Genomic DNA, 22,450 nt, shown 5'->3' with positions numbered 1-22,450 from the left:
TGAATATCATTCAAGAGTGGAGGATTTTCCAAAGGTCTAGGGTGGGTTCAGAAATGCACATGGAACAAGGGATATCATTGCTGATGTCAGATGGATCTTGGCTCAGAACAGAGAATAACAAAAGATGTTTACTTGTGTTTCATTGACTATGCAAAGGCATTCAACTATGTGGATTGGAACCAGGTGTGGATCACCTTGATAAGAATGGGATTTCCAGAGCCCTCTGCTGTGGCATGAGGAACTTACACAGAGGCGGTTGTATGAACAGAGCAAGGGAATACTCTATGGTTTAAAATCAGAAAAGCTCTTTGTCTGGGTTATATTTTGTCACAATATGTATTCAATTTTTATGCAGAGCAAATAATTAGAGAAGCTGAGTTGTATGAAGAAGAATGGGACATCAGGATTGGAGGAAGGCTTATTAACAACCTGTAATATGCAAATAACACAGCCTTGCTTGCTGAAAGTAAGGATTACTTGAAGAACTTGCTGAGGAACCAAGGGTTGTAACTTTCAGTAAGTATTGCAACCCAATGTAAATAACATCAACGTCTTCATGACTGGACCATGATAAGTGGGTAAAAAGGTCGAATTTTTCAAGGATTTCATTTTGCTTGGATCCACAATAAATGCTAATGAAATCAACAGTTGGGAGATCAAAAGAAACATTGCATTGGATAAATGTGCTGCACAGACCTCCTTAGAGTATTGCAAAGCAAGGATGTTACATTGAGAACTAAGCTGCACCTGACCCACACAGTGGTATTTTCATGTGAAAGTTGGACATTAAATAAGGAAGACAAATTGATGCATTTGAATTTGTGGTACTGGTGTAGAATATTGAAAATTTCATGGCCTGCTGAAAGAAGAAGCACATTTTCCTTATAAGAAATATGAGCAGAATGCTCATTAGAGGCATGAGGAATTTAGGAAATTGGAAGTTGTAAAAAATAAAATGGACCTGATAAAGATTGCCATTCTAGGTATTTGTGGCTGAAATGCACTGGTATTGACCACTTAAGTCAGAAAAACATGATTGACAATGACAGGAATGATAGGTTCAAGAGGAATAGCATAACATTCATTGTGAAAAAGAACATTTCCAGATATATCTTGAAGCAGAATGCTGCCTGTATTAGGATTTCCTGCATGTATTAGGACTTCCTGCATTAGTACAACCAGAATGTTCTTTAGGCAAGGATGGTGAGATTTCCTTTCATGTACTTTGGACATCGAGTCAGTAGAGACCAGCCTCTGGAGAGAGTCCTAATGCTTGGTAAATAAAGGGGCAGCAAAAACGAAGGTCCTCAACAAGATGGATTTCCATAGTGGCTGCAAAATTGGGCTTGAACAATTGTGAAGATGGCACTGGATCAGGCAGTGTTTTGTCTTGTTTTCCATAGTTTTACTATGACTTGGAACTTACTTGGTTGCACCTAACAATGTACCTATCTATCTATATTTCTCTGTTTATGTGTGTTGTATGCATCTATGCTGTCATTTACTTGATGTCTCTTCTAGTTATAGCGTTAGTAAGTTCCACGAAGCCACTAGGTATTTCCTGTTTTCCTCATGGTTCATGGTAAAAGACTGGAGAAAGATACTGCTATGATTACATTATTCGGTTGTGAGTGATAGTTAACAGAGTTATTTTGATGGTAAAATAGCAATAACAGAGTTATTGGGATAGGAAATCTGTTTTATTACTCTGCTGGTTCTAAAAGGAGCCATCTCAGCAGAAGTAAGACAAGATTTCACTGCCATCAGGAAAGAAGAGCCAGGAGGGCAAGGTCTCCTTTGGGCTTTGAGCATTAAATATCTTTAATACAGAAACACCTCAAGATGTGGAGCGATCTCTAACACATTATTCTGAGTGAAGCTGCTAAAGCACAAAAAGACAAGGTCCACTGCAGTAGGAACAAGCTCAAGTTTATAGGGCCCGCCGTCTTCTGATTTGGGGCCAGACAGCCTGGTAAAGAGCCCAACCAGTGCCAATGGGGCACACATCATCCACTTCAGGTAAGTGTAGTTTAGGACACTTGGCTGGAGGGTGCCTCATGACAGACAGCTGGGATCAAATGGTGGGGGTCCGGGGGTCTGGGGCAGGATGCCATCTGCTGCGTGGTTGCCATGTAGATCTGAAGGGTGAGGTCCCGGGAGAGGGAGGTGGCCCTGTCATAGGGATGACTCTTACTGATGGGAGGGCAGCGCAAGAGAGGGGAGAGGGAGAACACAGGTTCATGTCTATTGGGGTAAAGGAAGGGAGGACTGACTTCCAGGTGCGGGGAAGAGTGACTGTGGATGCTTCGGGGGGCATAAGTGGGGAGTGCCTTTAGTGGTGTGCAGCTGGTGGGCAACATTGAACTAGGCTATCTGGGGTATTCTGGGAACCCAGGACAGGTGCAGTGGAACTCTGGGGCACTGAACACTGATCTTTGGGCACATGGCACGCTGCAGAGGTGCATTGGTGAGACCCCATGCAGGCACTCCACTGGGTGACCTGGACTCTACTTCAGACATACTTGTAACCTGAGGACTTAATCCAGAAAATACATAGTGTCAATGCCTTATATGCTATATTAAGATCCATATTATTCCAGCAATCCTGTGATGAACATTGTTTTATTTTGCTTATGTTTGTTAATATTAGGATGTATCTCAGAGGTCTGCTGCCATTGGAGGTCATCCTCTTAAAGTTATGTTATTTATTTATTTTTCTGGTTTTTAGTAAATGAAACCAGGGATGTTGCGCCTATAGGGAAAGCAAAAAGAACAAAGGTTTTGGTGGGGAGGGTGTAGAGGGGTGGGGAGATAAAAGGGAGATGATGCCAAGGTGTCCAGAAAGGAAAAGTATGTTAGGAGACTGATTATGGAAGCAATCGTACACTTCTGTTTTCGGGATTGAGCTATGGAATGATATGACATATGTATTAACTCCCAACTTACAGCAAATTGAAAGGAGAAAGAAAAAAAAGCACAGAGACAGGAATAGGTTTGGGGCTTGCATTAAATCCTAGTTCCGACATAAGAACAATGAATTATTATGTCACGGTGCTGCTCAATACCCACCCTCAGGAAGGGAACACAGAAGAAATGGGTGCCATAGAAAAATGTGGTGAAGAATTTAGATGGTGACCTATTGTCAGATAAAATGGCATCTGGTGTCTTAAAGGCTTGTCTCCAAACAAACAGCCATCTAACTAAGATGTCAACTAAATCCACATGGAAGAAATATACCATCATCAGGCACCAAAGGATTGTGAAACGTATAATCCACAATAGAAGGAGGGATCAGTATCAGAGCCTCAACTGTGAGAATCTGGTGTGCAGAAGGTGATGGATGACAGCAGGAGCATTATACTCACTAGGCCTAGGGGCTCAGGGTCATAGTCTGGGGCACTCCAAGGTCAATAAGTATATCATATAATTCATAAAGACAATGTTCTCTTTTGGGAGCAAGTAGTGACTGTTTTCTTAAAAGCTGTGACCATCCACCTAAAGTTTCAACTATTTGTCTCTTTGTCTAGATGAAAGCAGAGTGATGGAAATTGAATTCATATGGAAACAATTAGTCCAACAGACTAGTGGATGATGCAAATCTTAGTTTCCACAATCCAAGACCAGAAGAACTAGATGGTACCTTGCTATTATTACCAATTGCTCTGATAGACATCATATCAGAAGTTCATGAATAGAGTAGGGGTAAAACATACAACAAAATTCAAAATCTTCAAGGAGACCAGATAAGAACTGTAGAATCCCTGAGACTATGGCTAATATTCATCCTTCTAGTTTGTAAATAAACTACCTCTATAACTTAATTTTAAACCAAACAGTAGACAAGTCTACAAGGAGAACAGTGACATTAGTGAGGTACCCACCCTTTAGAATCATCAAATATCCGACATCAAAAGGGCAGCATTGGAAAGAAAGAGGAATGTAATTAGGAGACACAGAAATGAAATGGGATAAATGATATTAAATTCAGGGATTGAAACAAATGAGAAAAAACCAACACACTTTTGACTCGTTGAATATAAAACTGATTCTCTTCTCTATAAAACCTCATCCAATTCACAATACAATTTGAAAAATAAAATACACAAAAATGAAGATGGAAACAAAAAACAATAGTAAAGTGGCATATTTGAAACACGCAAATTTGGCAAAAGACAAAATAGAAACTCTGAAAATAAAAACTATATACAATAAAAATAGATGATTTTAGTAAATCTCACAGGAGGTAGGAAGGTGTAAAGTAGCATGTGACGCAAAGTAAATGGAATCCCATAGGTGAGACATTTCAAGACATATCTCCAGAAAAGAGAATTGTATAGAAAAGATCAAATCTTTATAGATGTGTGATTAAGTCATTAGCAGGACGTTCATGTGGAGATGGCTATTAGAATGTTGGAGATCTGGCCTCAGGAGGAGGTATTAGTACATGCAGTAGATGTTAAACATGTTTAAGTGCTAAATGAAAAGTTGGAGTTTCAAGTCTACTTAGACATCTCAACAATATAAAAAGAGCCTAGTGATCCACTTCTGAACACTCCTCCCTAACTACTCTCTGGAGCACAATTTTACTCTGACACACATCGACTCAATGGCAATTATTTTTTGTTTGTTTTTCAGTGTTCAGTATGATGCAATAGCATAACAGCTGAATCAATTTGATTGCTATATGCAAAGAACAGTCTATAAGCAGAGACAGCAAGAAAATAGATCAGATGGTGAGAAGAAATAATAGTAGCAATTATAATAGCAGCCATATACTATATAATAGTCACTGTTTTTAACACTTCAGCTATATTAATTCATTAATTGTGTCAATACGTCTATTAAAGCCATTGCACAAAAGCAGTAAAGAGACATTAAGTACTTTCCTTGGGATCACACAGCTAGTAAATTCTGAAACTTAAGATTTGAATTCAGGCTGTTTAGTTAAAGATATCAGCTCTTGTGTTAGACAGGGTTCTCTAGAGAAGCAAAACCAGAACGCTAATAATTTTAAATACATTTATACATATAGATAGATATATAACATAAGAAATAAACAGTTGATTAAACTATGAAGCAGTACAAATGGCTCAGTGCAACTCACTCTCGTGCGACAGTTGTGAGACACTGGCAGTCCAAGTCCTCAGGGCTGCCAGGTAGTCCTCTGTAGAGCAATTCAGGCTATCCGGGCACAGGCAGTGAACAGCAAGGCAGGTCACCAACAGTCAGCAAGATGGCAGGGTCTGACAGTCCCCAGCTCAAGAGATGTAAGTTCTAATAGTGCTGCAAAGCAGGTCTTGAAGGAACCTCAAATTACAGCGACACAGTCCATGGGCTAGGTTCCCACAGGTAGTGTACCTTGCAAATTTAGGCACAGAGCAAGCAAGGCAGCCACTCACTGGTCTGATGATCAAATAGCAAGAGACAAGAAAGGTGAGGCTCGCCGAGCCATTTATCTCTCCTCCCTTCAATTAATCCCACATGTGTTCATTGGCCATGTTGGCACAATAAACGTTAACTATCTCAGCTCTTAAATCACTGAGCCATGTTTTTTGTTTTGTTTTTTTCCCCAAGCAGAAAAGTATATCTTAATATATCAAAAGTAGCTAATGTATTAAACCCAATGCTTGAATGGTTAAAAACAATATTTTCAAATGCACCATGTAACTGAAGATAATTATCAAACGCAATGATTACTAATCTTGCTACAACATAAAATATAATACCAGGCAAATCCTAACTTTGAAAAATGATCAGTTCCCTTAAGGAATGGCCAGAGCCAACATTGTTAAGTCAATTAAGACCTTGAAGGGAACATTTCTTATCACTCCTGGAACCCAAAGTTCACATGAACAGAGGAAAACATCTACAAAAACTCTAATTCCACCTAAGTCCCCTTTCTCCCAAGATAATAAAACCTGTAATACCCAAACATATGAAAGTAATGACTTACATTTATTAGTTTGACTCTTTAATGTGAAAGAAAGGCTTTATAAAACTCATAGTACATCCTCCATTTTTTAAAAAAAAATCAAACAATTTTAAAGTAGGAGGAGGTAGAGAAAAATGCAATGCCACTAAAACGAGTGAGCTTTTCTGACAGTGGTGGAAAGTCAAATGACCCAGATAGACTTGTCAAGAGGTGTGATGACTTCAGATCAGAGCAAGAAACATTCTTAAGGGTCAGCAGACAGACCTGGGACTATTTATAGGCTTTTTTTTCCCCACCTCATGTCTACCTATGTAAGATAGGCAGGATGGTTTACAATCCCAAATAGAAAACAACAGGACTGACTGTTCCGAGGGGACCTGGGAGAGGTGGGGGAATGGGAGGGGGAGGCCAACAAACCCAGGGGTGAGGGAACAAGAGCTCTTAAAGTGTTGGCGAGGAGGGCGTAAAATGCTTGTTGGGTTTGATCAAGTGTAATATAGCCAAGAGGAATGACAGAGAGCCGAATGAAGGTCAAACATTATGGTGGAACAAGAGGAAAGTAAAAGGAAATAGAAGAAAGAACTAAGAGGCAAAAGATATTTATAGAGGTATAAATATAAGGATATGTAAATATATTAATATATAATTGTAGGGATATAGGCCTATGTACATATATTTATAAGTTAAGTATTAAGGTAGCAGGCAGACATTGGGCCTCTATTCAAGACCTCCTTCAACACAAGAACACTTTGTTCTAATAACCCAGCATTCTGCGATGCTTACCTTTCGAACACGGTTGCTGAAGACAAAAAGGGTATATAAGCAAATGTGGTGAAGAAAGCTGATGGTGTCCAGCTATCAAAAGATATAGCATCTGGGATCTTAAAGGGTTGAAGTTAAACAAGTTGTTATCTAGGGGAAGCAACAAAGTCCACGTGAAGAAGCACAACAGCCTATGTGATCAAGAGCTGTTGACGGTATCAGGTATCAGGCATCAGAAGATTCAAAACAAAAAATCATATCGATGCAAATGAAGGGGATCTGAGTGGAGATGCAAAGCTCGTAGACAATTGGATATGCCCTCACAGATGGGTCACAAGGAAGAGATGAGTCAGCCAGGTTGTAGTATAAAAACGATGAAAAACACAACCTTCCTCTAGTTCTTTAAGGCTTCTCCCCACTCCCCCACTATCATGACCACAATTCTACCTTACAAATCCGGCTAGACCAGAGCATGTACACTGGTACAGGTAAGAACACTTGACATACGGATACCATGAGGGTAGGGGAAAGCTGGGGGGAGAAAGGGGGAACTGATCATAATGATTGATGTATAACACCCCCACCCCCAAGGGGATCAAACAACAGAAGCATGGGTGAAGGGAGGCAGTGAATGGTGTAAGATATGATAATAATAATTTGTAATTTATCAAGGGTTCAAAAGGGTGGGAGAGTGGGGGAGAAGGGAAGAAGAGCTGATACCAAGGGCTCAAATAGAAAGGACATGTTTTGGAAAAAATGATGGCAACATATGTACAAATGGGCCTGATACAATTGATGTGTGGATTGTTATAAGAGCTGTAAGAGTCCCCAATAAAATGATGGTTATATATATATTTTTAAATCAGAGATAAAAAAGAGATGTGATTACTAAAACAGCAAATATAACACCCTACAAAGTTGAGATTCTGTGAGAGAGCAGTTTGATTTGAGTGAATGAGGAAGCTGCTAAATTCCAGAGAAAGGGAGGGTGCTAAAAATTGAAGGCTCCATAAATGCTTACCTGTTGTTGTGGTTGTTGTTGTGGTTGTTGTTGTTGGTGTCTTCTGATCACTGCTGACTCATAGTGACCCTATGCTCAACAGAAGGAAACACTGCCCTGTCCGATGCTATCCTCATAATTGTTCGATGTTGGAGCCCATTGGTGCTATCACTGTATCAATTTATCTAGTGTAAGGTCTCTTGCTTTTTCACAGCCCTTCTACTTTACAAATAGGTTAGGCAAAATTACCCAGAGAAATAAAGCTTTATATCAAGAAATATTTATCTAGGACAAATGCATCCCAGCCCAGTCCAACGCAAGCCCGTACGTCAGATCACAGTCTCTATGTTCGTCCACAAGTTCCTCTTCAAATTCACATAGAAGTTGGCTGGTGACACAAGGAGGAGAGCCCGGAAGCAGAAAGATCCCAAGCTGGTGCCTGCACTCTAGTGCAGCGGTTCTCAACCTGTTGGCCACGACCCCTTTGGGGGTCAAACGACCCTTTCACAGGGGTCGCCCGATTCATAACAGTAGCAAAACTACAGTTATGACGTAGCAAAGAAAATAATCTTATGGTTGGGGGTCACCACAACATGAGGAACTGTATTAAAGGGTTGCGGCATTAGGAAGGTTGAGAACCGCTGCTCTAGTGGATCCATGAGGGACGGGAACATGGGAGGGCGGCTGAAGTCTTGGCTTCGGGCCACCCCTCGGGCAGCAGAGCTCCAGCAGGCAGAGAAGCAGAGGAGAAAAGAGAGGCTCCCGGTCCCTGCTCAGGAGGCCACACCCTCAAAGTGGCATCGTCATGCCTGATTGACAGGCTGGATTCCACCCCTACATTTTCATTAACATTTAAGTTGACATAAAATCATCTAACTACCACTCGTTACAAGATGTCCTCCAGGAACTTGGCAATCCATGATACGTTCAATATTCTTTCTTTCAGCATAATTTAAATGCATCTATCATTCTTTGGTCTTCCATATTCAATGTCTGACTTTCATATACACCCTTAGGGTCCGAAATAAACACCACCACGCTCGCTGCCATCAGGCTGATTCTGACTCATAGTGCCCTTCTGGACAGAGTAGAACTGGCCTCGTGGGTTTCTGAGACTGGAATCTACACAGGAGCAGAAAGCTTCATCTTTCTCCCTCTGAGCAGATGCTAGTCTTGAACTTTTCAGTTTGAGGTTAGCAGTGCAAGGTATTAGCACACTACACCGCCAGGGCTCATGCTTAGCAAAATAAGAAGTAGTCAATGCAGAAACTCAAGATGCTATGCTCTGGAGAAAAGACGAAAGGAAAATGATATAGAATTGGGTTTTGCAGAAGAGCATTTTGAAAGTATTTAAAATATGTGCCAAATGTAGAAATGAATGAAACAATTGAACATTAGCCAGAATCAATTCAATGGTGGTAGGTTTGGTTTTACATTTCGATTTAGTTCATTTAATGCTCAGAATATAGTGCTAAAGTGGGTGCTATTATCTCCACTTTACACACCAGGCAAATGGAGTTCAGAGATTTTATTGATGTAACCAAATCTCTCAGCTAGTAAAAGTGAAGCAGAATTTTTAGCCACTGAAATGTTAATAATTTCCTGAAATTTACTGGGATTAAATTATTCAGAAATAATTCAGTATGTTCATCAATAAAAGGAGGATTCTGACTATAGTTACTTTGGTCATAGAAATTCAAATACAGATACAGAGGAAAAAACAAAGGTTAATTCTCAAACACTAAAGTTGAATTAACATAGGAGAAAGACTGAAATATTTTACAATTTTGTTAATATAATCATGTTTAAAAATATATATTGCATTAATAGACTCAAGAGATAGTAGGAAATTGGCTATCACTGCAGGAAATTCTTATCAGAACCTAACATCTCGGGATTTTGCTGAAGGAGTTTTTGCAAAGGCCATTCTAGACTGCAGAACAATTTAATAAATTATAAGATTCAGTGGTTTCTTAAAAGTACAGGCTTTTTATTATTCTATTCAATGACTCTAAGCCATCATTTACAGTTGAAACTAACTCTAAGATATTTCCTTGTTATTTTTGTTTTTAATATGTATAGTTTTTTTAAGTCAGATCATTTTATAAGCAAGGCTATAAATGCTTTTAATATTCTAAAAAATAACCATATATCAGATCTCTTAATATGGCAAAAAGAGCTTAAGTGTGGACTGCTGTTCATATCTTGTTTTAATTTGTCATTGCAAATTAAAACATATAGAGTTACAGCTGTCACAGCATGGAGATTATTTCTTTTGTAGTTTCATTTAGGTTGCAACTTTATACTATATTTGCATCCAATATTATTCCACAAAAACTGTTTAAATATGCAGCAAACTTTAAGGTCATGTTATTTGTATGAACTCTTTGGCTGTTTACATATAGAAATACAATAAATTGATGAATCACAAATGGAACCATTGGCTTCATTGTGTGAGTGAAAGCTTCTTGGTATTTAACAATTCAACATAAGCTGTTCTGTGCGATTTGAAAGTGTATCTGTTTACTGAATCAGCAGTTTAGATTTGGAGACGACTTTTAGTTTTCAACAGGGGACAAATACAAACATTTGTACTCATTTCATTTATCCAATTAGGAACCAATGATTGTAAGGTCTCTGGTATAACAGGACACTGGGGACATTAAATTTAGCAATTTTACTTACCATAATACTTAGGCTTATTCCCTCAGATACGTCTTATAAGATTTTGTTATCTGAGAGCTGATTGCTTTGGTTTTGATTTTAGAAAATAAAACATCCTAATTCTGCTCAGCTACTTAAACAAAAATTATCAAGAAGCTTGGAGGATCTGGACAATACCTAAGATTTGGGCCCTGACTCTTGACGGTTAAGCCATTTGACTACACCGATCCTCAGTTTTTGCATATAAAAACTTGAACTAACATTAAAAAATACTGTTTGTGACTATCACAACAAAACACGCAGAGGCCTTCAAGTAGAAATGAGTAATAATATTTCTATTAAGGACTTGTCCTCATTTTATAGGAGGTCCTTAAGTGAAAGGCTTCTCAGGGCTTCTGAAGTATTTCTAGAAAATAAGCTTTCAAGACAGGTAGTTCAGGGTAAGGTAGAATTCTCACATTCTGCCTAGGAGTCCTAGTTAAATTTCCTGCCAATACCTAAATGCAGCTACCATTTTGAGTAGAGGCCGGCAGGTTGCCACCACGATGAAGAGGGTTCAGTGGAAGTTCTATACCAGCAAAGACTAGGGAAAATGTGGGGTGGGGGGTGGCAATCTACTTATGAAAACCAACTGAAAATCTTGAGCCCAATGGTCCAAGCACCACATGTCAGGAATGGCTAATGCCCAATAGCAACCCCATCAGGGACGGAGTGATTCATCATGTTTATAAAACTAGCAATGACCAAGCAAAACCCACCGCCACAGAGTTGATCCTAACTTATAGTGACCACATTAACTAGGGTAGAACTGATCTCTTTTTTTAAAATCATTTTATTGGGGGCTCGTACAACTCTGATCACAATCCATACATACATCTATGGGTCAAGCACATTTGTACATTTGTTGCCCTCATCATTCTCAAAACATTTGCTTTTTACTTGAGCCCTTGATATCAGCTCCTCATTTTACCCCTCCCTCCCTCATGAACCCTTGATAATTTATAAATTATTATTATTTTGTCGTATTTTACACTCTCCCATGTCTCCCTTCACCCACTTTTCTGTTGTTCACCCCCCAGGGAGGAGGTGTGGTAGAAAGAGGGAGCCAACTGCAAGAACTGGTCTGTAAGGTTTCTGAGACTGTACATCTCATGGGAAAGGAGAGCCTCATCCTTCTCCTAAGAATGAGTGGTTCTGAACCTTCAACTCTGTGCCCAGCCCCTTGTACAACCAATGGTTGAATAGAGTAGAAATTTTATGACAGAGAAGAACTTCCTGATTGGGTTTCCTAAGCTGTATTGTAATCTTTAAGGAAACACCTGGGCAGGTCTTTCTCCTGTGGAGCTGCTGGGCAGGGGCACTGGGCTAGTGGGGCATAGGGAGTGTGGCATCGCCCTCAGGCCAGAGCCCTCAAGCACTGCATCGCTGTCCAAACCCCAAACCACCCGTCATACCATGAGAGAAAGATAAGCCTCTTTGAATCATTCAAATTAAAAGTCTTGGAAACCCTGTATAGGGTCACTGGAAGTTAGGATTGACTTTATGGCAGTGGGTTTGATGTTTTGTTTTGTTTTTAATGTGACTATTCAAAAACTCCAGGTGCCACAATTGAAGATCCCACTGGCATGCCAGAGGTAAGAGGCTCCCTCCCCCACGCTATGATTCACGCTGCAAAGACTTGAAAAGAGGCCCTGCATAAGAGAGGGTCTCTCCCCTCAGCAAGGACGAGTTAAGCAGAGAACAAAAAAAACACCAAACAGCTTAATGACATCATTTTCTGAATTCCTTCATTCTGTTTTAGATATATTTCCCATTTCAGTTCCCAGTGGGGAAGGCATCATCTACAGGGAAGAAGGGCATGCAAAGCCTTGGGCAGCTTGACAGTCTGTCAGAACTCTAACTTGTGTGGCAAGACAGAATGAGAACCAAGTTTGTCGGACATTCACTCTCCAGGCAGGGGAAGAGGGATACAACTTTCTCCTGGGGTTGTTCTTTCCCGGAGGACAGAAAGCTCTTTCTGACTCACTGCATTGAAAATGCTATTTAGAGACCTTGTACAGTGCATCATTACAAAATGGGGTGGGGATGGGGGGTGGGGATGTTGTTTAAGGGAAATTTTTGATTGGCTGCAATTTTGCTCTTCTGAAGAATTAGAACTCCACTAGCTCTGAGAGTGTTCCTTTATGCAGCTTGATTGTAGCTGGTAGAAACCCAAAGGGATTTATAACCGATTTTACTTTTCCTTCTTGTGCACGCTCACCACAGAGGTAATGGCTTGAATACCTTTACTAAAAGCATACTTAACAAACTGTGCTACAATGAGGAAGGGACAGTGTGAAGCAACTTATTTTCTGAAAGTAACAGATGAAAACCTCATAGCACATGTGAGCATTCAGACAACGGAGATAAACAGAGATGCAGTGGCTTCAGCACTGGGCTGCTGACTTAAAAGTTGATAGTCGTAGCCCATCAGCCCTCTGTGGGAGAAAGATGCAGCAGTTTGCTTCTGTAAGCATTTACAATCTTGGAGATCCTTAAAGGACAGCGCTGTTCTGACCCACGGGCTCTCTGTGAATCAGAAGGGACTTGGCAACAATGTGTGGGGCTTCTTTCTTTTGTGATAAACAGGAAGACGGAGATAGATTATAATTTACCCATACTTAGGAGCAATCAAGTTGAAATGAAAAACAAAACTCACATTCTACAAATCGGTTCTCTTCAGACAAGTCATGCAAATTGGAAAGTGCAGAACTGGAAAGAAATTACTTAGCCAAAGAGTAAATAGAATGTGAGAAAAAATTATGAATAAAAATGAAAAATGAGCTTGATTTTGTCTATCTTGCTATATTACTTATGCATGCTACCAACAGATGCACTATTACTAATGCATTGGACACAATGTGATCAACTGATTAAAGGCTTATCATCTATACTATCTAGAAGATTGTTTTTATAATCTTACTTATCAAAACAGCATATCAACTTCTGAAGCATAATAAGCCAGATTCATAGGCTAATAGTTGAGACTTTAAAAGAAAAATAGAATTTCAGAGACTTAACATTTTATTACTTTACTGTCCAAATGTTATCATTTTCTCCTAACTGAAAAATTTGCCATACATTTTTAAATCTGCTACAATGCTCTAAGAAACATTTTTTTTCTCCCACAGCATTCTAACAATAAAAAATGTATCCTATCTCTTTTAATTCCTATGGATTTTGTCTGAGAAATACAGGTCCAACTTGTGTGTGTAAACCTAAAAATAAATGTCAACAATTCTCCTGTTTTATTGAATATTAAACTTTGGGTTCCTGGAGGAAATTACAAACTGGACAGATGCACACCCACATGGTATTTATGACTGTTGCTGAAAATGACAAGTCCATTATTAAAGTGCCTAAATTAAATCCAATTGTGACATCTGTAAAGGTGCAAAGGAGACGATACTAGATGTTTACTGAATATGACTTAGTTAATGATCAGGGAACTCTCAAAAACACATGAAGGAGAAGAAAAGACTCAATCAGAATGTCTGTGGTTTGTTTGTTAGTCATCTGATGGACTTTTTTTTCACTTCAAAAAGCAAGTGTGCAAAGAAGACAAAAACCAAGACCTACTCCTCCGGTATGATGCACCGTGAGCTGAGCATGGCTGCATTTGGATGTTGCTGTCATTGATACTCAGCCCCGGAGAAGTACAAGGAGCACTGGGTGTGTGGAGCAGGGTAGCGTTGGCTCTTAGCTAACTGGGTGCACGCTCTGAGCACTTGTACTTTAGAAGAAGAAGAAAGCACCCCCTGGGTATTTTATCTTCAGCCGTTAGTGCAAGGAAACCTCTCAGCGATGTCAACGGGCACTTTGCTTCTTTGCTTCCCTGGTCGTTAAGGCCAGAACCCTGGTTAGAGTGATAAAGCACATAGCATCCCCAAATCTTTAGGTGCATTTGCAATTGTGAGTTATGTAAATGCCAAGGCCATCTTTAAATCTTCACTTTGAGTTTTTTCTCAATGTTGAAGTTATTTTATATAACAGGTATCGCTGCATAACCTCCATTTTTCAGGCATTCCTTGCTTCAAGGTTTACTTTTAATTTATGTACTTTCAGTTATATGTGTTGCTTATACCTATTTTACAGAGAGAAAAGCAACAGCAACAAGAAACAAAAATCCTTACAGTTTGAAGCTTTTCCTTAAATATATGCTGCCAGAAATAGTAGTACAATGATAGTGTCTACGATAAGTGTTAAGTGAGATTTGTATCCAAATTACCTATTTTTTTAATCATTTTATTAGGGGCTCATACAACTCTTATCAAAATCCATATATACATCAATTGTGTCAAGCACGTTGGGACATATGTTGCCATCATCATTCTCAAGACACCTGCTTTCTACTTGAGCCCTTGGTATCAGCTCCTCATATTTTCCCCTCCCTCCCCACTGCCCTCTCCCCCTGAACCCTTGATAATTTATAAATTATTATTATTTTGTCATATCTTACACCATCCGATGTCTCCCTCACCCACTTCTCTGCTGTCCATCCCCCAGGGAGGAAGTTATATGTAGACCTTGTAATCTGCCAAATTACCTATTTATGAGAATCCTAGACTGAGATTATTCTTTCTGAGAAAATTGGAAATAATAGAGATATATAGATGGCTGCTTAAAAAAAATTAACTACCCGTTGAAAGCAGTATTTAAAAATCCAGTATGAGTAGAAAACAGAATTTAAAAATCCGGTACCAGCTGAAAACAGAATTTAAAAATTCAGTACCAGTTGTTAACAGAATGTAGCAGCACCTTAACTGTTCCGGGTCTGCTATTTAAAGAAATGGGGGCATGTATAGATGCTTTTTAATTTTATTCTTGCATTTTTCACATAGATTTTTCCTGATCCTTCTTTTTTAAGGACAACTTGCCTTTACTTTCTGTGTTTTCCAGACTAACATTTTTTTGAAAGCTGGTGATGTCAGACGCTTTATTATTTCACATTACACTGCTGCACAATGCCAGTCAAGCATTATGATATTGTTCACTCCAGCTGTGTGGAACCACCAGTAGATATGAAGTCATTGACCTTGTTGTTCATTGATTTGAATGATGCTTTACTACCCACTGTTTTGTGCCACTCATTGCACTTCACGCATCTTCTAAAGGCATGACCTTTGCTGTAGAGATTATTCTCCAAGCTAGTTTTAGGAAAGCAAACATTAAATACAATATGGCTGGCATTATGCAAAGATCAAAGGCAAGCAGAGTTTCCTTGTCTAAAAAGAAAGGATATCCGATGCCCTGCTTCCTAAATGTGAACTAGAGTAATCACTTTGGCTCATTGGAAAAGACTATACTATATGGAAAATGTTAAGAATAAAACAATTATTTCATTTGTCATGTTTATTTGTTTGTTAATTAATAACAAAGTTAATGCTTTTTGCCTTGGTGATCGGATAATCAAATTGTGGTGTCAGAGTAGATTTAGAACATTAAAAAGAATAAAGAAAAGAATTGATAAATAGTGAAATCTACCATTGATTATTATCATAATCTACAATCCTGGAATTGGGCATGTTACCTTTAACTTGATACAGTGTTTCCATGCCAAGGAAAATTATCATATCAATTATAAGAATGATAGAAGAATTATTAGTGAATTTATAAGGGAGGGGAAATCAAGTGCTAATGATATAGTTAATAATACAATGACATAACAGAATATCACTGAGAAATTGTTATTTAACCTATAAAATTATATAATATTTATTATTTTAATATAAATTTATCTTTCTATTTACTGTTCTTTTTATGGATAATTTTTGAAACAAAAGTGAACTATCCACTGCATTGCATGATCACGTGATAATGGTGGTCCACATAGAAGCCGCCAGATTCCAAAATGGCAGGATAGAAATCCAGTTTCGTGAACTATAGTATGAATAGTAATATATCAGACAATTTTAAGTCAAAAATGAGAACATTAAAGCTATTTTTGATAAAAAGGATACTAGAGATAAATAAGTCAGGGTCTGAAAGAAAAGTGTAATCGGTTGTGTGTGACATTGGCTGAACCAGGGTTCTCAGGAGTTCGGCAGCTGTGGGCTAGTCATCTCCCATTACACAACCTCACACAACGTGATCCACTCCATGAGGGGACCTCCAGGAGCCGCCCATCATTTGTAGAAGGATTAGGGTGGCATGCATCCCCCTTAATCAGCTTAGAGCCCTAATATAATTGAAAGTAGCTTCGCAGGTGTGAATTACTTATATAAGTCAACACTGTAGACGGGTTGCTTGTTTTCTGCCGGGTCTGGATTCTGTATCTGCCTCATCAACCTCCAGTCATTTGGACTTGAGCTAAAGGTCTGTCATACTGACCACCAATCCCGGGAGTCATTAGTGGCTTGCCATCTCACCTGCCATATAGACCGCCAACGTTGGATTCATTCTCCTCTGCAGCCACCGACCAGTGGTGTTCCTGCTTATCTTGAACTCATTGGCTATTGAAGCTATGCTAGTCAGGAGAAACATCCAGCTTCACATCTGAGCCACGGACTTGGAAACTTCTTGGACTTGGACAAGACTTGCCTACTTCTACAACTGTATGATCCATTTCCTTGATGATTTTACTTCTCGAGAGAACCCAGCCTAGCACAATAGGTACTGAAAAATCCAAAGATGACACTAACATTACAGTCTGAGAACTGACTTGAGTGTAAAATAGAATTTAGAAGAAAATCCCTCCAGCCATACTCTGAAGTGAACCCATTAAGGAAAGCTTTTAGACTGGTCTTTGTGGTTGCAATATATGGAGAAACTTCACACTGGTGTTGAGGCAACTGTTAATTGACTGAACAAGTAGTGGTGAAAATGTTGAGGAAACTCGGGCTGTCTAAACACCAATCTTCCGAGAATCATGATGTCTGCTATAAGTTAGAATCAACACTCTGGTTGTGGTAGTGAGTCTAGGTTAGTCTCATGTTCATCTTCATGCATTATCCTCTCCAACCCCAATCAAGAACTAAAACGGAAAGAAAAGTCAGTGGAAACATTCCCCAACCTTATGCAAGGGTTGTAATGTTAAATTAGCAAAGCACAATCTAACACAATCCACTTCTTGTTAGCTTCATACGCATGTGCCTGTCTTGTCATCCTGTTTACCTTTAAAATAGAATGACAAAAATTTGGTGGCTAGATGTGGTCGAGACATCCTCCATATAGCTGCCCTGCGGGGAGCAGCAAGTTGTACACAGTCCTACCTGGTGCTGCTCCACCCTCACAGTCATCACTTCGCTTGAGCCCCTTGTGGCCAGCTTTGTGTCCTTCCACCACAGGAAGGGACTTCTTCGTCTTTCTGACCCTCTACCCAGAGAGATGCCCTCTGGCCATGCTGAAGGTTTAGGGTTTGATTTCTTGATTGCTGTTTCCATGGATATTGATTATGCGTCCAAGTAAAGGAAATCCTTAATAAATTTAATATCGTCTCCATTTATCATGGTGCGTTTTTTGTGCATAGCTGTGAGAATTCTTGTTTTCTTTATGATAAGGGATAATCCATACGGAAGACTGAGGCTTCTGTTCATCACCAATAAGTGTGTCCTGTCTTACTTTCATCAAGCAAGACTGTATCATCTCTATATCGATGGTGGCTATCTTACAGTCGTTCAAATTATAATTCATCAGACAAAAAGTGATTCTGCTTGTATCAATCATTTAAAAGGCTATAGTAAAGTGTTCATCAATTTCCTGTTAGGGCATAACATGGTCAATTTTCCAGAGACAATGGTTGCTGAAGTTCCAACCACTGATCGCTATATTGGACCTGCTATCCTCTCAACAGTAATAATACATGTTTTTAATTGCAGCTTAACTGTTGCTACTTGGTTCCTGCCACTTAGACATTTCATTATTTCCACTGAACTGAAGGAACCTACTTGAATGTCAGCTTCTCTTACTGTCACTCTGACCCACAGAGAAGAATCACCCTGGAACTTTCCCAAGATACTAGTACTCTCTTCACTGATGTGTCTCCCAAAATCTCTGGTTTCCTAGAGGACATGGAAGGTGATGAAAGGTCAAAGCAGGTCATAGGAGAATTCATTCTTTATTTTACATTGAAGCCTGCAAAACCTGTAGCCTGTGTAAGGCAGAAACGTCAGAAAATTCAAATATTTTCCAATAAGATGACTACTTCAGTTTAAGAAATAGTCTCTGAAAGCCGGGATCACTGAGATGTGAATGGAATGATAAGGATTTCTGTTCTCACAAAGATTTATGAGCTAGGCAACCCACAAGGCACTCCGACTTTGTCCTATAGAGTCACTGTGAGTCAGAAATGACTTGATGGTAATGATATTTTTGTTTTTATTATTGCTTAGTCCCCTTGAAGATATCTAATATAGTGTAACCACTTCCATGATGAGCTGTCCTATAAGAAGACACTCAATTAAAAAAAATTGTGAGTCTTGCTGGCTTCCAATATATATATGGGGGGCGGGGGTATACCTAAGAAATACCTGAATTAATTTTTTCCAAAGCTATGTATTTAATTTTAAAAAAACAACAACCTGTTGTTTTCAAAGTACTCTCAATTACACTTAATACATTTGTTAAATCTGTGATTCCATTCTTGGAAACATTTTTCAAACTCATCTGTTTGGATGCCTGGAAGCACTTCCCTCATTTCTATTTTGTTTTGCCCTTCACCTCTTCTAAGTCATCAAATTGCTGTCCTCTTTCATGTACCCCTTCATTTGCAGAAACAAAAAGAAGTCACACAGAGTGAGGTCAGGTGAGTAAGGTGCACGGGGCAAGAGAGACATGCGGCTTTTTGCAAAAAAATGGTGCACTGAGAAGGCTGAGTGAGCAGGTGCATTGTCGTGGTGGCAAAACCAGTCCCCCATCTGCCACAAATCAGGCCTTTTTTGTTGCACACTGTGATGCAATCTTTCCAAAACCTCTAAAAAGAAAGCTTGATTAACAGTTTAACCTGGTGGAATGAACTGCAAATGCACTATCTGCCTCACATAAAAAAAAAAAGAAAGAAAAACAAATGGACGTCATCTGTGATTTGTGATTTCACTTGAACTTTTGGGGGCCAGGTGACAATGGCGCCTTCCACTAGCTTCGTCGATGTTTGCTTTCGGAGTCGTAAGTATGGCACCATGTCTCAGCACAAGTAATGACCATGGAACATGGCTCTGGGTTGCTTCGTAGCTATTCTTCCAAAGCACGGCGTGTTTCCACTCAACACTCTTTTTCCTGGTCAGCCAGAACCCCAGGCACACATTTCAGTGGCCCTTCTCATTTCCAAATCTTCCATTAAAATTCACTGAACTGAGCTCCAAGAGAGTCCAGATAACTCCCCCATCTCTTCAATGGTCCCTCATCAGTCTTCAAGCTCACGTGCATGAATTTTGTCAACATTTTCATCCATTCAAAAGTTGACAGATGTCCAAAACAAGGTTTGTCATTAATGGACATTTCACCTTTTTGAAACAAGAAAATCACTTGTATACTTGAGTTTTTCCCATAGTGCTGTCCTTGTCAGCTGTGTTCAACACCAGACCAGTTCCTGCAACATTTTTTCCCAGGAGGAAACAAAATTTGACAGCTTGCAGACTTTTCTCTAAGATCGGCCATTACAAAAAAGGAGATTCTAGTGAAACTACTTTTATGAAAAAATTCACTGTGATCAAAGAACTTTCCCAGGTGACACCACTGGGTGCGCTAACTCAGAGAGAGTTTCTAGATGCTGGCCTAGGAGGAAACATTCCTACTACAAAGGCTCCACCCACTGGAACTTTTTCCCATTTTTTTTCAAGTACACTTTCAGATATACTGTGGCAAAACTTGTTTGCTTCTTGCTGGGTCTGATCCCTGCATCGAGTTCATCATCTGAGCTTCAATTCTTTGGACTTGAGCTGTCTACCAATGCTGGGAGTTCTCACTAACTTGCCATCTTGCTGGGCTACTTTGGATTCATTTGCCTCTGCACTCACAGTGAATCTAATCTGACCTCCTGATCTAGAGTTATTACTCTGTGTTGCCACATGAGTCAGGGGAAGCTACCAGCCTGACATCTATTCCACCAACTTGGAACTTGCCTGACTCTAAAACTGTGTGAGCTGTCTCCTCAACAAACCTCTCTGAATAAACAGATCCATAAATTTCATTGGTTTTGCTTCTCTGTTGAACCCAACTTTAGACAATGTTCAAGAACAGATATGAAAACTGGGAATACTGTCAACAAGCACCATAGTAAAAGACAAAGGTTCAGGCTTAAACTTCTTTCCTTCCTAATATGTGGAGTGTGCACTGTGCAGCTCTATTACTCTCTGAGTATCTCTGACATTTACATTTGTGGCTGTTGTATTTCCTTTTTTCTTTTTGACTGATAATTTTTTCCCAGTAAAGAATAACATCCAAATATGGAAACAAATTCTAATAAATTCCTTTATTTTAATTAAAATCTGGTAAACCACTCCCTTTTCTTTGTCCTGGGAAGTTTTGCTCTTTTTATATTTAGGTTTTTCATTTCTATCTTAGGTACACATTGCTACTATTTTCACAATCCACTCCTTTAAGTTTTAAAAAATTCTTTCTTCAAAGTTTCTTCTTTTCCTTCCCAAAGAACAGAGAAGCATTTCCTAATTTAACACATTCAAAGCCTGTACAAAAGTAAAAATATTCTTCTCACATGTTTGTTTGGTTTTTTAATTACTTTACCAAGTAAACTAGCTTTGTCATAGAATTATGTTGATTCTTTTTGCTTTATTTGAGATAATCATGGTTTTTGGAAAATAAATTAATAAATTCTTGAACTATTATTATAACTCTTTCCTTTTGTGTTTCCTTTAAATAAAATAAAGTAAGACACCTATTCCTTCACAGCCATGTACAAGAGATAAGAAACATATTTCTGAAAGAAAGCTTGACGTTGTCAAAATGAGAACTAAAGAGAAAAAGACTGTCAAGAAAGCTGTAATTAGGTGCAAGTGCAAAATGCAAATTCACTCAATTATTTTTAAAAAGGATAAAATAATTGAAAAATACATAATCAGCATCCACATAGTTGTCAGAAAGGAATGGATAGATAATCAGCAAATCTATTTTAGAGTGGCTTGAAGAAACCAAACTAAAACTAAACTTTTTAGAACTTAGCTTGAAAGGAAAGGTGAAAGAAATGGAAAACTTTTAAAAGTTGATAGAGTCTCATATTTAATGGACGCTTCAGAGCTTAAAAAAACCAACAAACAGGGAATCATTTAAAATGTTACCATGTAGGTGTCTTGGGAATGATGATGGCAGCATATGTACAAATATGCTTGATGCAATTGATACATGGAATGCTATGAGAGCTGTAAGAGCCCCCAATAAAATGATGGGGAAAAATGTTATTGTACGGGAAGTCAACTGAGCTTGACAAAGGCATTGTTCAAAGCTGGTTCACACATAACAGTAAGACTTCTGAAGTAGTTATTACTAATAGAACTCTAGGGGGCAGTTGTATGAATTAAACTGCTATCACCTGTGTTTAATAACGGAGAGAAACTAACAATAACACGTTTCTTTATGCTCTGTGTCACAGTAGGATGATTTTATCCAAATTTGTTTTACAGTGGTTTTTTAGAACTCCTTGTAGTTTATTTCTCAGAACTCCCTGAGCTTTTAGGTCATCCTCCTTTTATTTTATATAATAATAAATCTGAATAAACTGTAATGTAAATTTTAAAAAATTGATTCACAATATTAAAAAATGATCATGAGGGGATATGATCCTAAGGATATTACAAATGCCATTGAGAATGCTATATTTTACAAGGCAATGCTTAATTGTACCCTGAAAATGAAGGTTCAAAAATATGATGAGGCTTGGTTTCCACCATACCATGTTTACAGATGGAACATTTGAGAAAACATGGGTAGTTGGAAATAGCGGGGAAATCACAACCATGGTGATTTAAGATAAGAAAGTGCATCAGGTCTCACTAAAATGGAAATGGATTATAAATGTAGATGATAAGAGCAATTTATGAAGGGTTGTGGATTAAAAAAATTAACAAGAACATATAATAGATCTTTTTTTGTTCACTAACAAT

Source organism: Echinops telfairi, unplaced genomic scaffold, assembly GCF_000313985.2.
Source record: "Echinops telfairi isolate 266 unplaced genomic scaffold, ASM31398v2 ScPeMD7_2;HRSCAF=8, whole genome shotgun sequence".
In the NCBI taxonomy this organism is placed as follows: domain Eukaryota; kingdom Metazoa; phylum Chordata; class Mammalia; order Afrosoricida; family Tenrecidae; genus Echinops; species Echinops telfairi.
Note: the sequence above shows the minus strand (reverse complement) of the source record.